An 11227-nucleotide genomic window follows, 5' to 3' on the forward strand; every position below is an offset into this window, starting at 1 on the left:
TATCCTGAACTTAGTACAATAACCTTCTCAAAGTGTATAGTAGTAAAATACCCAAGAATGTGGTCAATAATCTATATGAAAATACCTCTCATCAGTATAATGTCATATGAGAAGGGAGACATCTGCTATAAAGTGAACATAAGTATAAAAAATTGTCTTTATTTCACCTTCATTTTTAAGGTGTTGGTTTTTGTTTTTGTTTTTTGTTTTGACTGTATACAGAGTTGTAGGTTGACAATTTTTTCCTTTTTGCTCCATGGTCTTCTGGTTTGCATTGTTTCTAATGGGAAGCGAATGATCATGCTTATCTTTGTTCTCCTGTATGTAATATTGTTTTTCTCTTGATGGTTTTAAGATTTTCTCTTTAACAAAAATTTTCAACCATTTTATTATGTTGTACCTTTGTGTGGTTTCCTTGGTACTTATTCTGCTTAGTGTTTGTTGAAGTCCTTGGATTGGTGGTTTTTACAGTTTTTGCCAAATTTGGAAAATATTTAAGATTTTCCAAATTTCTTTAGATATTTATTGTACCCCCTTTTTAAGATCCCAGTTATACAACGTTCATGTTCTCGATATTGTCCCACAGGTCACTGAGGCTCTTTCACTTTTTTTTTTAAAGATTTATTTTATTTATCCCTCCCCCCCCCACCCCACACTGTTTGTACTCATTGTATGCTCCATGTGTACTTTTGCTGTGTGTTATCTGTGTCTGCTCGTCTTCTCTTTAGGAGGCACTGGGAACCAAAACTGGGACTTCCCATGTGGAAGAGAGGTATTCAATTACCTGAGCCACCTCAGCTCCCTGGTTTGTCTTTCCTCTTTGTGTCTCTTTTTGTTGCATCTTCTTGTTGCATTAGCTCACTGCACCTGCCTGCTCCACCAGCTCGCCTTCTCCAGGAGGCACTGGGAACCCAACCTGGGACCTCCCATGTGGTAGGTGGAAGCCCAACTGATTGAGCCACATCCACTTCCCTCCTTTCATTTTTATCAGCCATTCTTTTTCTCTTTGCTTCAGTTTCTATTGCTATGTCTTCAAGTTCATTGCTCTTCTTCTGCAGTGTCAAATCTGTTAAATCCACCAATTAACTTTTTATATAAGATATTCAAATATTTTTAAACTCTTAAAGTTCCATTTGGTTCTTTTTGTAGTTTCCATTTCTTTTCTTATGTAATTTTTCCTTTAAGTCCTTGAGCATATTTAAGTAGCTGCAGCAAAGACCTAGTCTTCTCTTTCCATAATCTCTCTCATTTCCAGATGTTTCTATCAAATGATTTTCTTCTTATTATGAGTCACACTATTGTGCTCATTTGCTTGTCTAGTAATTTTTATGTTAAATGCCAGAGATTATAAATATGTGGCTGACGGTCTGGATTTTTTTCATCTTCCTTTAAAAAATTATTGAAACTTGTTTTGACACACTGATAATTTACTTGCTTGAGACTTGTTTTTAATTATTTTTCTAGGATAATTCTAGTGTAGTATATACTCTAGAGCTACTTTTATAGAATCTATACTGAATGCCCTGGATATTAAACAAAGTCTCTCCATCTGGATGGTTAAAACTTGAATGTATCTCAGTCCTGTATGAACTTGAAGAATCATTTTGCTTATAGCTACTCAGTAATTTTTCTGTATCTGGCCATGTGGAATTCCCCCTTATGCATGCAAAACTCCCAAGGGAATCCCTATGCAGATATAAAACAAACAAAAATCTATATAGGGAGTGGATGTGGCTCAAGCAGTTGAGAGCCTACTTCCCACATGGGAGGTCCCAGGTTTGGTTCCCAGTGCCTCCTAAAAACAAAAGACAAGCAAACAAATGAAAAACCTAATTCAAAGGAGCTGATGTGGCTCAGTGGTTGAGAGCTGGCCTCCCACATATGAGTACTGGTTCAATCCAGGCTCCATTACCTCAAAAACAAAATCAACCAACAAAAAAACCTATGTAGTTGCCTCTCTCCCTTCTGGTATTTTGTCCCATAAATTTTAGACACCTCACCTCCTTGAATTTTTATCTCTGTCTCTTCCACTCAGTGATAGCTCCATGCTCTTTGAATTTTTCCTTCCTATGTTATAGTCCAGAAAATGAGTTTAGGAAGAAAACCACTATTCTAATTTTTGTATTTATATATTTGCCCATTCTGGATATTTCATATTAATGGAATCATATATTATGTTGTCTTTTCAGACTGGCTTCTTTCACTTAGCATAATGTGTCAAGGTTCATCCTTGAAACACTTGTATGTGTTGGTACTTTGTTTCCATTTTATGATTCCATAATATTGCAATGTACATGAGCCCAGTGTTTTGCATGTAGAAGACACACATCAAAGTTAATTGAAAGAAAAGGAAAAGGAAAAAAAAGTTAATTGAATGATTACGTTGACCAGAGACTGCCAGGGTGTTAAGTTGGGAAGGGTATTCCAGGTAGAGGAAAAGACAGCAAGGCAAGATTTGTTTTGGGAAGGATAATCATTCTGAAGTATATAGAGAACTACTGAGGGACTGAAACATTGACCTAATTTTCTTTTTAAGTCACTTTTGAAATAGAAAGAAGAATGACTTGGAAAAAGGAGAGACTGGGTATTTTGGGAGTGGAGCATGGAGATACAGAGAAGAGTATGGAATTAAGAGACATTTAGGCGGCAGATGCCAAAATAAGATTTGGCCAGAAGATTACGGAATGTCATGGAGAAGAATGAGTCTAGGATGATAGGAGATAAACCTGAAAAAGGATCAGAACTGGGGGGAACAAATTGAGTTCAGTTTTGAACATGCTGAATTTGAGGCAGGTATGGGGCTATGAGGTGGGATATCTAGTAGGCAGTTGACTATATGAGTCTGGAACTTTGAAGAGAGATCCAGCCTAGATATGTAGATGCTGAAGTTATCAGTATGAAGGTAGTGACTGAAAACATGAAATTATATGACATCACCCAGGAAAATTTTGTAAAATTCTTAGGACCCATAAAACAACAACTTTCAAAAAACATGAAAGCGGATGAGATAGTCAAGAAGCAGTAAAATGTAGAGGAAAAAAACAGGAAAAGAGAGAGCCTATGGAAAGTGAAGGAGGCACTACTTCAAGAAGGCAAAGAAGAGTCAACAGTGATAAATACTGCTTCAGAGGAGTCATCTTTATTCATCTTTTTTCTTTATTAGAGAAGTCATGGGCTTACAGAAAAATCATGCATAAAATACAGGATTCTCATACATTCCACTACAAACACCTTACACTGATGTGGAATATTTGTTGCAATTGGTGATAGTACATTTTTGTGATTGTATTAGTAATTAAAGTCCATGATTTAACTTAAGGTCCACTGTTTGTGTAGTGTACTTCCATGGATTTAAAAAAAATTGTTGCCATATATATAATCTAACATTTCCCCTTTTAATCATATTCATATATATATATCATTGCTGTTAATTGCATTCACAGTGTTGTGCTACCACTGTTACTAAATGTTTCCATCATTCCAAAAAGGAACCCCGTACATTTTAAGCCTAACATTCCATTCCCTATCCTCACCCTGTCCCCAGCTGTCTTCGCTGAAAGCTTCTGAGAGAGCAATATACCAGGAATGGGTTGGCTTTTAAAATGGGAATTTATTAGGTTAAAAGTTTACATTGTGAAAATGCCCAAATCAAGTTATCATCAGAGTTGCTCTCTCACTGAAGTTCAGCGGCTGGCAATCCTGGACTTCTGCCATGTGAGAAGCCACAATGGCAGGTCTGCTGGTCTGGGTGGCTACCTCCTCCTTGAGGCATATTTCTTTCCTGAGTTCAGCTGTGGGTATTCAAGCATATGGCTCTTTTTTCTTCTTTCCTCTGGGCCTTGTCTCTTCCAGCATCTCAGGGTTTCTCTACCTGTGCCACTTTTTTTTAAATGTGTCTGAGATAAAGGACTTCAACAAGAGGACCAAGACCCACCCTGGGTCATTGCCTCATGGAAGCAATCCAATCAAAGTTCCCCCAACTGAATCCAATTCAGTCAAAGGGTCCATACCCATGGATTAGCTCCAAGAACATGATCCTTTCTGGAATCCACAAAAATTTCAACTGTCACACCAGGTAACCTATATTCTAGATTCTGACTCTATGAGTTTGCTTATTTTAACTGTTTCAAATTAGTGAGATCACACAATATTTATCCTTTTGTATCTGGCTTATTTCACACAACATGAAGTCTTCCAGGTTCATCCATGTTGTCACATGTATCAGGACTTCATTCCTTTTTCATGGCTGAATAATATTCCATTGTATGGATATATGACATTTTATTTAGCCATTGGACACTTGGGTTGCTTCCATCTTTTGGCAATTATGAATAATGCTGCTATGAATATCCATGTGATGTTTTGATTGTGGGAAGATGGCCAAGTACAAAGCATCAGAAATCAGTCCTCCCATGAAAATATCTCTTGAACTGGCAAGAACTGTCTGAATCAACTACTTTGAAACTGGACTCTAGTGGATCAATCTGTAGTATCCAAGGAGGAATGGGAAGAAGAGGCTAGTAAACTGCCACAAATACCAGTGAGTTTCACCCTCCCTGTGGTAGCTAATATTCTTCTTCTCCCAGCAGGGGAGACTGCAGCTCAGACTCCTGACATAGCTTACTGGTGTGAGGGTGGGGAATAAATACTAGTCCTTCTAACTCCAAGAGTGCATGTATTCTGATTGCAGGTCTCCACCTGTAATCAGCTACTTAAGATTGCTGGGGGCTGTCTTTGTTCTATCCCTCCTTAGGAAAAGGCAGTAGAGGAATTTTAAAGACAGTAATCTTTCTCTAAACAATGGAAACCATTAAAAGGCTGCATTAACTAGGCAAGAGATGAATTAAGAAAACACAGTTTCAAAAACCATATAAGAAGCTCCTAGGACCTTGATGGTCCCTGTCCCATTCCCTCCAAAATTAAGAGGGGATCCAGACTGTGCTCCTATTGTTGGTCCCTGGTCCTGTTCCAGAGGCTACAGACTAGCCCCTGGCACATTCTGGAATTCATGTATATCAGTGCCAGTGATTCAGATGGAAGTCTGAGTGACTGATCTGGGAATGTGTCTTAGGCTCACCTTCCAAGAGTTTGTCCTGAAGGCAGAGAAACCACTTGCAGAGTGCTGGCAGAGTGTGTGAAACAATTAAGTTGAAGCAGCCTGGGACAAAGGACTACCTGCATTAAATCACTCAAGAAAGGACTCAAGAAGAGGAGGAGGTCTATTTCAAAGGGAAAAGATGGGACATTCCGTGAAGCCCTGGAAAACCATAAAAGAGGAATTCCTAAGGCCTCTAGCAAGCATAAGCACTAGAAAAGAAGCAAGCACCATGACTCCAGCTCCATGCAAACTCAGTTAAGACAGAGAAGACCTTGCATTTCTCATTTGCTGAATTTCTTGATAGGAAGACTAAGCTCTGAAGGAAACCACCAGCCAAAACAGAGCCAATTTGCAAATACAGTGAAAGGTGCTTTTTGCCTTCAGTTGATTGTTTTGATTAGTTCCTGTAATTCAAAGGAATCTCTGTCATATCACAAGCTAGATACAAACTTTAGGAACAGACAGCTTAAGGACTAAATCCCAAAGTTAACACTTTAAAATAGTAAAATGTACAGTGTGCAACAACAAAAAAAATTATAAGACAAACATTAAACAAGAAATGAGGGCTTATCCAAAAGAACAATATAAAAATCTAGGAACCAGGAAGTGGACTTGGCCCAGTGGATAGGGCATCTGTCTACCACATGGGAGGTCCGCGGTTCAAATCCCGGGCCTCCTTGACCCATGTGGAGCTGGCTCATGCCCAGTGCTAATGCACGCAAGGAGTGCTGTGCCACACATGGTGCCCCCCACGTAGGGGAGCCCCACACACAAGGAGTGCTCCCCATAAGGAGAGCTGCCCAGCACAAAAGAAAGTGCAGCCTGCCTCAAAAATGGCACCACCCACACGGAGAGCTGACACAACAAGATGACGCAATCAAAAAAAGAAACACAGATTCCCATGCCGCTGACAACAACGGAAGTGGACAAGAAGATGCAGCAAATACACACAGAGAACAGACAACCAGGCCAGGGGGGTGGCGGGGAGAAATAAAAAAATAAAAAAATAAAATAAAAATCTAGAAACTGTTAACAGAGAGGACCAGGTTTTGGACTTACCAGACAGAGACTTTAAAAAGGTGATCCTCAATATACTAGAGGAGATAAAGGAAAACATGAGAAAGAACTAAAGACTATGAGGAACACAATGAACAGTATAAGAATCTCTCTGGAGAAATACTGGAGTGAATATACAACTACTGAAATCAGGAATTCCCTAGACAATTTCAACAACAGATTAGAGGTGGCAGAAGAAAGAATCAGTGAGCTCAAAGACAAGACAACTGAAATGATGTATGCTGAGAAGCAGAAAGAAAAAAGAATTTAAAAAGATCAAACAGAGCCTAAGGGACCTGTGGGATACCATCAAGCATACTAATATATGCATTATGGGAATCTCAGAAGGGGAAGAAAGAGAAAAAGGGGTAGAAAGAATATTCAAATAAATATGGCAGAAAAGTTCCCAAATTTAATGAAATACATGAATATGCATGTTCAAGAAGCCCAACAATCCTTAAACAGGATAAACTCAATGAGAACCATTCCATGACATGATAATTAAATTGTGCAATGCCAAGGACTAATAGAGAGCTCTAAAAACTGCAAGAGAAAAGCAACAAGTTATTTACAAGGGAATCCCAATAAGATTAAGTGCTGATTTCTCATCAGAAACCATGGAGACAAAAAGCCAATGGTATAAAATACTTCAAGTGCTGAGAGGAAATAATTGCCAACCAAGAATTTTATATCTTGTATGACTTTCTTTCAAAAATGAGGAAACGAGTAAGAAATTCCCAGATAAACTAAAGCAGAGACAGTTTGTCACCACTAGATCTGCCCAATGAGCAATGCTAAAGGGAATTCTTTAGACTGAAAGGTAAGGACACTAGACAGTGAATCAAAGCAGCATAAATGAATAAAGACCTCAAGTAAGTGTATTAAAAGGCAGATGCATAAAAGGTAATGATAAATGTGTTGTTATAGACATACAATGTACAAAGATACAATTTGTAACAAGTACATAAAAAAGTGGGGGGACAGAATGTGGAGGAATAGTTTATGTGTATGCTACTGAAGATATATTGGTATCAAATGAAATATGAATGTTATATATTTAAAATGTTACATTTAACCCCATGGAAACCACAAGGAAAATAAATCAAAAATAAATTCAGAAAGAAATGAGAAGGGACTCAAAATGGTACAATGCAAATCAAAGAAATAAATATGGAACTAGGCATTAACAGAAGAATAGAAGTTCAAAAAAGGTATAAAATTTACAGACAAAAATAACAAAATAGCAGAAGAAAGTAATGCAATATCATTAGTTCTTTTAAGTGTAAATGGATTAAAATAACCAATCAAAAGGCAGAGATTGGCAAGAATGGATAAAAAAGCACAACCCAACTGTTTTTTGTTTACAAGAGACTCACTTTAAATTCAAAGATATAAGTAATCCATAAGTGAAAGGATGGAAAAAATAGACCAGGTAAGTAGTAAGAAAAGAGAACTAGGATAGTTAGACTGATATCAGATATATATTTTAAGTCAAAATTATGAGGGACAAAGAATGTTATTATACACTGATGAAGGGGTCGATTAAACAAGAAGACAGAAGAAGATAGAAGAAGAAGATATAACAATTAAACCTATAGATGCACCTAACAGCAAAGCCCCAAAATATATCAAACAAATTCTGACAGATTTGAATGGATGGAGAAATAGATGGTTCTACATTAATAGTAGATTTCAAGACACCATTTTCAATAATGGGTAGAATGTCTAGAAATAGGAACAATAAGAAAGCAGAAGACTTGAGTGATATTCTAAATCAGCGAGACCTACAAGACATATATGGAACACATCATCAACAACCAACAGCATCAGAATACACATTCTTCTCTAGTGCATATGGATCATTCTCCACGATAGACCATATGTTAGGTCACAAGACACATCTCTAAATTCGAAATAACAAAATCATACAATGTATCTTCTCCAACCACAATGAAACAAAGCTTGAAATCAATAACAGGGAGAAGTAGAAAATTCACAAATACATGGAAATTAACATATTCAAACAATAAATGAGTCGAAGAAATCACAAGGGAAATTAGGAAAATCTTTTTTTTTTTTAAAGATTTATTTATTTATTTAATTCCCCCCCCCCCCCCCCCGGTTGTCTCTTCTCTGTGTCTATTTGCTGCATCTTGTTTCTTTGTCCACTTCTGTTGTCGTCAGTGGCACGGGGAAGTGTGGGTGGCACCATTCCTGAGCAGGCTGCACTTTCTTTCGCATTGGGCGGCTCTCCTTACGGGGCGCACTCCTTGCACGTGGGGCTCCCCTACGCGGGGGACACCCCTGCATGGCAGGGCACTCCTTGCGTGCATCAGCACTGAGCATGGGCCAGCTCCACATGGGTCAGGGAGGCCCGGGGTTTGAACCGCGGGCCTCCCATGTGGTAGACGGATGCCCTAGCCACTGGGCCAAGTCCGTTTCCCAGGAATATCTTGAGGTGAATGAAAATGAAAACACAGTACACAACTTATAGGATAGAGCAAAGGCAGTGATGAGAAAGAAATTTATAGCTCTAAAAGCTTGCATTAAAATGAAGAAAAATCACAAATCAGAGATATAACCTCAAAACTAGATGATCTAGAAAAAGAAGAACAAACACAAAGCAAGCAGAAGGAAGGAAATAACAAAGATTACAGTACAGATAAATGAAATAGAGAATAAAAACACAATAGAGAGAATCAACAAAACCAAAAGTTGGTTTTTTGAAAAGATCAATGAACAAAACCTCAGCTAGACTGACAAAGAAAAGCGAGAACACAAATGACTCAAATCAGAAATAAAAAGGGGAATATTACCACTGACCCCACACAAATAAAAAGGACTACAAGAAGATGCTATGAACAACTATGCATCAACTAATTAGAGAACCTAGATGAAATCGATAAGTTCCTAGAAACACTCATGCCTACTGACTTAGTTTTCCTGACTGCTGAGAGAAGTATGCTTAAGTGGACCAGGTTAAACAATGGGAATTTATTTGCTCACAGCTATTTTTATTTTTTTTATTTTTAAAGATTTATTTATTTTTCTCTCTCCTCTCCCCACCTACCCAGGTTGTCTGTTCTCTGTGTCTATTTGCTGCATTGTCTTCTTTGTCCACTTCTGTTGTCAGTGGCATGGGAATCTGTGTTTCCTTTTGTTGCATCATCTTGTGTCAACTCTCCGTGTGTACAGCACCATTTCTGGGCAGGCTGTATTTTCTTTGGGGCTGGGCGGCTCTCCTTATGGGGCACACTCCTTGCACGCGGGGCTCCCCTATGCGGGGGACACTCCTGCGTGGCACGGCACTCCTTGCGTGCATCAGCACTGCGCATAGGCCAGCACCACACGGGTCAAGGAGGCCCGGGGTTTGAACCGCGGACTTTCCATGTGGTAGACGGACGCCCTAACCACTGAGCCAAGTCCGCCACCTGCTCACAGTTTTGAGGTTAGAAAAAAGGTCCAAATCAAGGCATCATCAAGGAAATATCTTCTCTTCAAAGACTATGGCTTTCTGGGACTGGCTACTGAATCCTCAGTCCTTAGCTTGTCACATAGCAAGGCACATGGTAATATTTCCTGGTCTCTGCCTTCTCTTCCAAGTTCCATTGGTGTTCAACTTCTGGCTCTTGCTTTTTTGGCTTTTTTTCTGTTTGAACTTCATTCCTCTTATAAAGGACTCCAATAATAGGATTAAGACCCATCCTGATTGAGTTGGGCCACGACTTTCTGATGTAACCTCGTCAAAATATTCTACTTATCATGGTTCAAACCCACAGGAATGGATTAAATTCTAAAGAACTTGTTTTTCTGGGGTACATACAACTCCACACCAACCATCTACACTGTCTCAAAAAGACAGATCAACAAGCTAATAGCTACTTAAGAGACTGAATCAGTATTCAGAAGCCTCCCCCAAAAAGAAAAGCCCAGGATCAGGTAGCTTCACAGGTGAATTCTGCCAATCATTCCAAGAAGAATTAGTACCAATCCTGCTCAAATTCTTCCAAAAAATTGGAGAGCCAGTAGCACTCCCTAACTCATTCTGTGAGACCAACATCACCCTCATATCAAAGCCAGATAAAGATATCAAAAGAAAATAAAATTACAGACTAATATCCTTGATGAATATTGATGCAAAAATCCCCAACAAAACACTAGCAAACTGAATCCAACAGCACATCTAAATAATTATACTCCATGTTCAAGTGGATTTTATCCCCGTTATGCAAGGATGGTTTGGCATAAGAAGATCAATAAATGTGGTAACATTAACAGAGTAAAAGGGAAAAAAAACCACACGATCATCTCAATTGATGCAGAAAAGGTATATGACTATAGCACTCATTCTTGATAAAAATATTTAGAAAACTAGGAATAGAAGGAAATTTTCTCAGCATGATAAAGGACACGTGAAAAACCCACAGCTAATGCCATCCTCAGTGGTGGAAGGCTGAACACCTTCCCTCTAAGATATGGAACAAGATAAGTATGCTCACTGTTAAGACTATTATTGTACTTCGTATTGGAAGTTCTAAGTAGAGCAATTAGGCAAGAGAAAATAATAAAAGTCATCCAAATTGAAAAGAAAGAAGTGAAACTTTCCCTGTTTGCAGATGGCTTGATCCTATATATACAGAAAATTTTGCAAAAGCCATAACAAATCTACTGAAACTAATAAATGAATTCAGCAAAGTGGTGGGGTACAAGATCAACATGCAAAAATCAGTAGTGTTTCTATACTTTGGTAATGAACAATTTGAGGAAGAAATCAAGAAAAATTTCCATTTACAATAGCAACTCAAAAAATTAAATATTTAAGAATAAATCTGAACAAGGTTGTATAGAACTTGCATGCAGAAAACCACAAACCATTGCTAAAAGAAATCAAAGAAGTCTTCAATAAATGGAAGGAAAGGACATTCCATGGAATAGAAGACTGATGCTGTTAAGATGTCAATAATACTAAAAGTGATTTGCAGATTCAATGCAATCCCTATAAAAATTCCAACAGCCTTCTTTTCCATAATGGAAAAGTGAATCATCAAATTTGTATGGAAATGTAAGAGGCCC

The sequence above is a fragment of the Dasypus novemcinctus genome, chromosome 9, assembly GCF_030445035.2.
Source record: "Dasypus novemcinctus isolate mDasNov1 chromosome 9, mDasNov1.1.hap2, whole genome shotgun sequence".
NCBI classification, from domain to species: domain Eukaryota; kingdom Metazoa; phylum Chordata; class Mammalia; order Cingulata; family Dasypodidae; genus Dasypus; species Dasypus novemcinctus.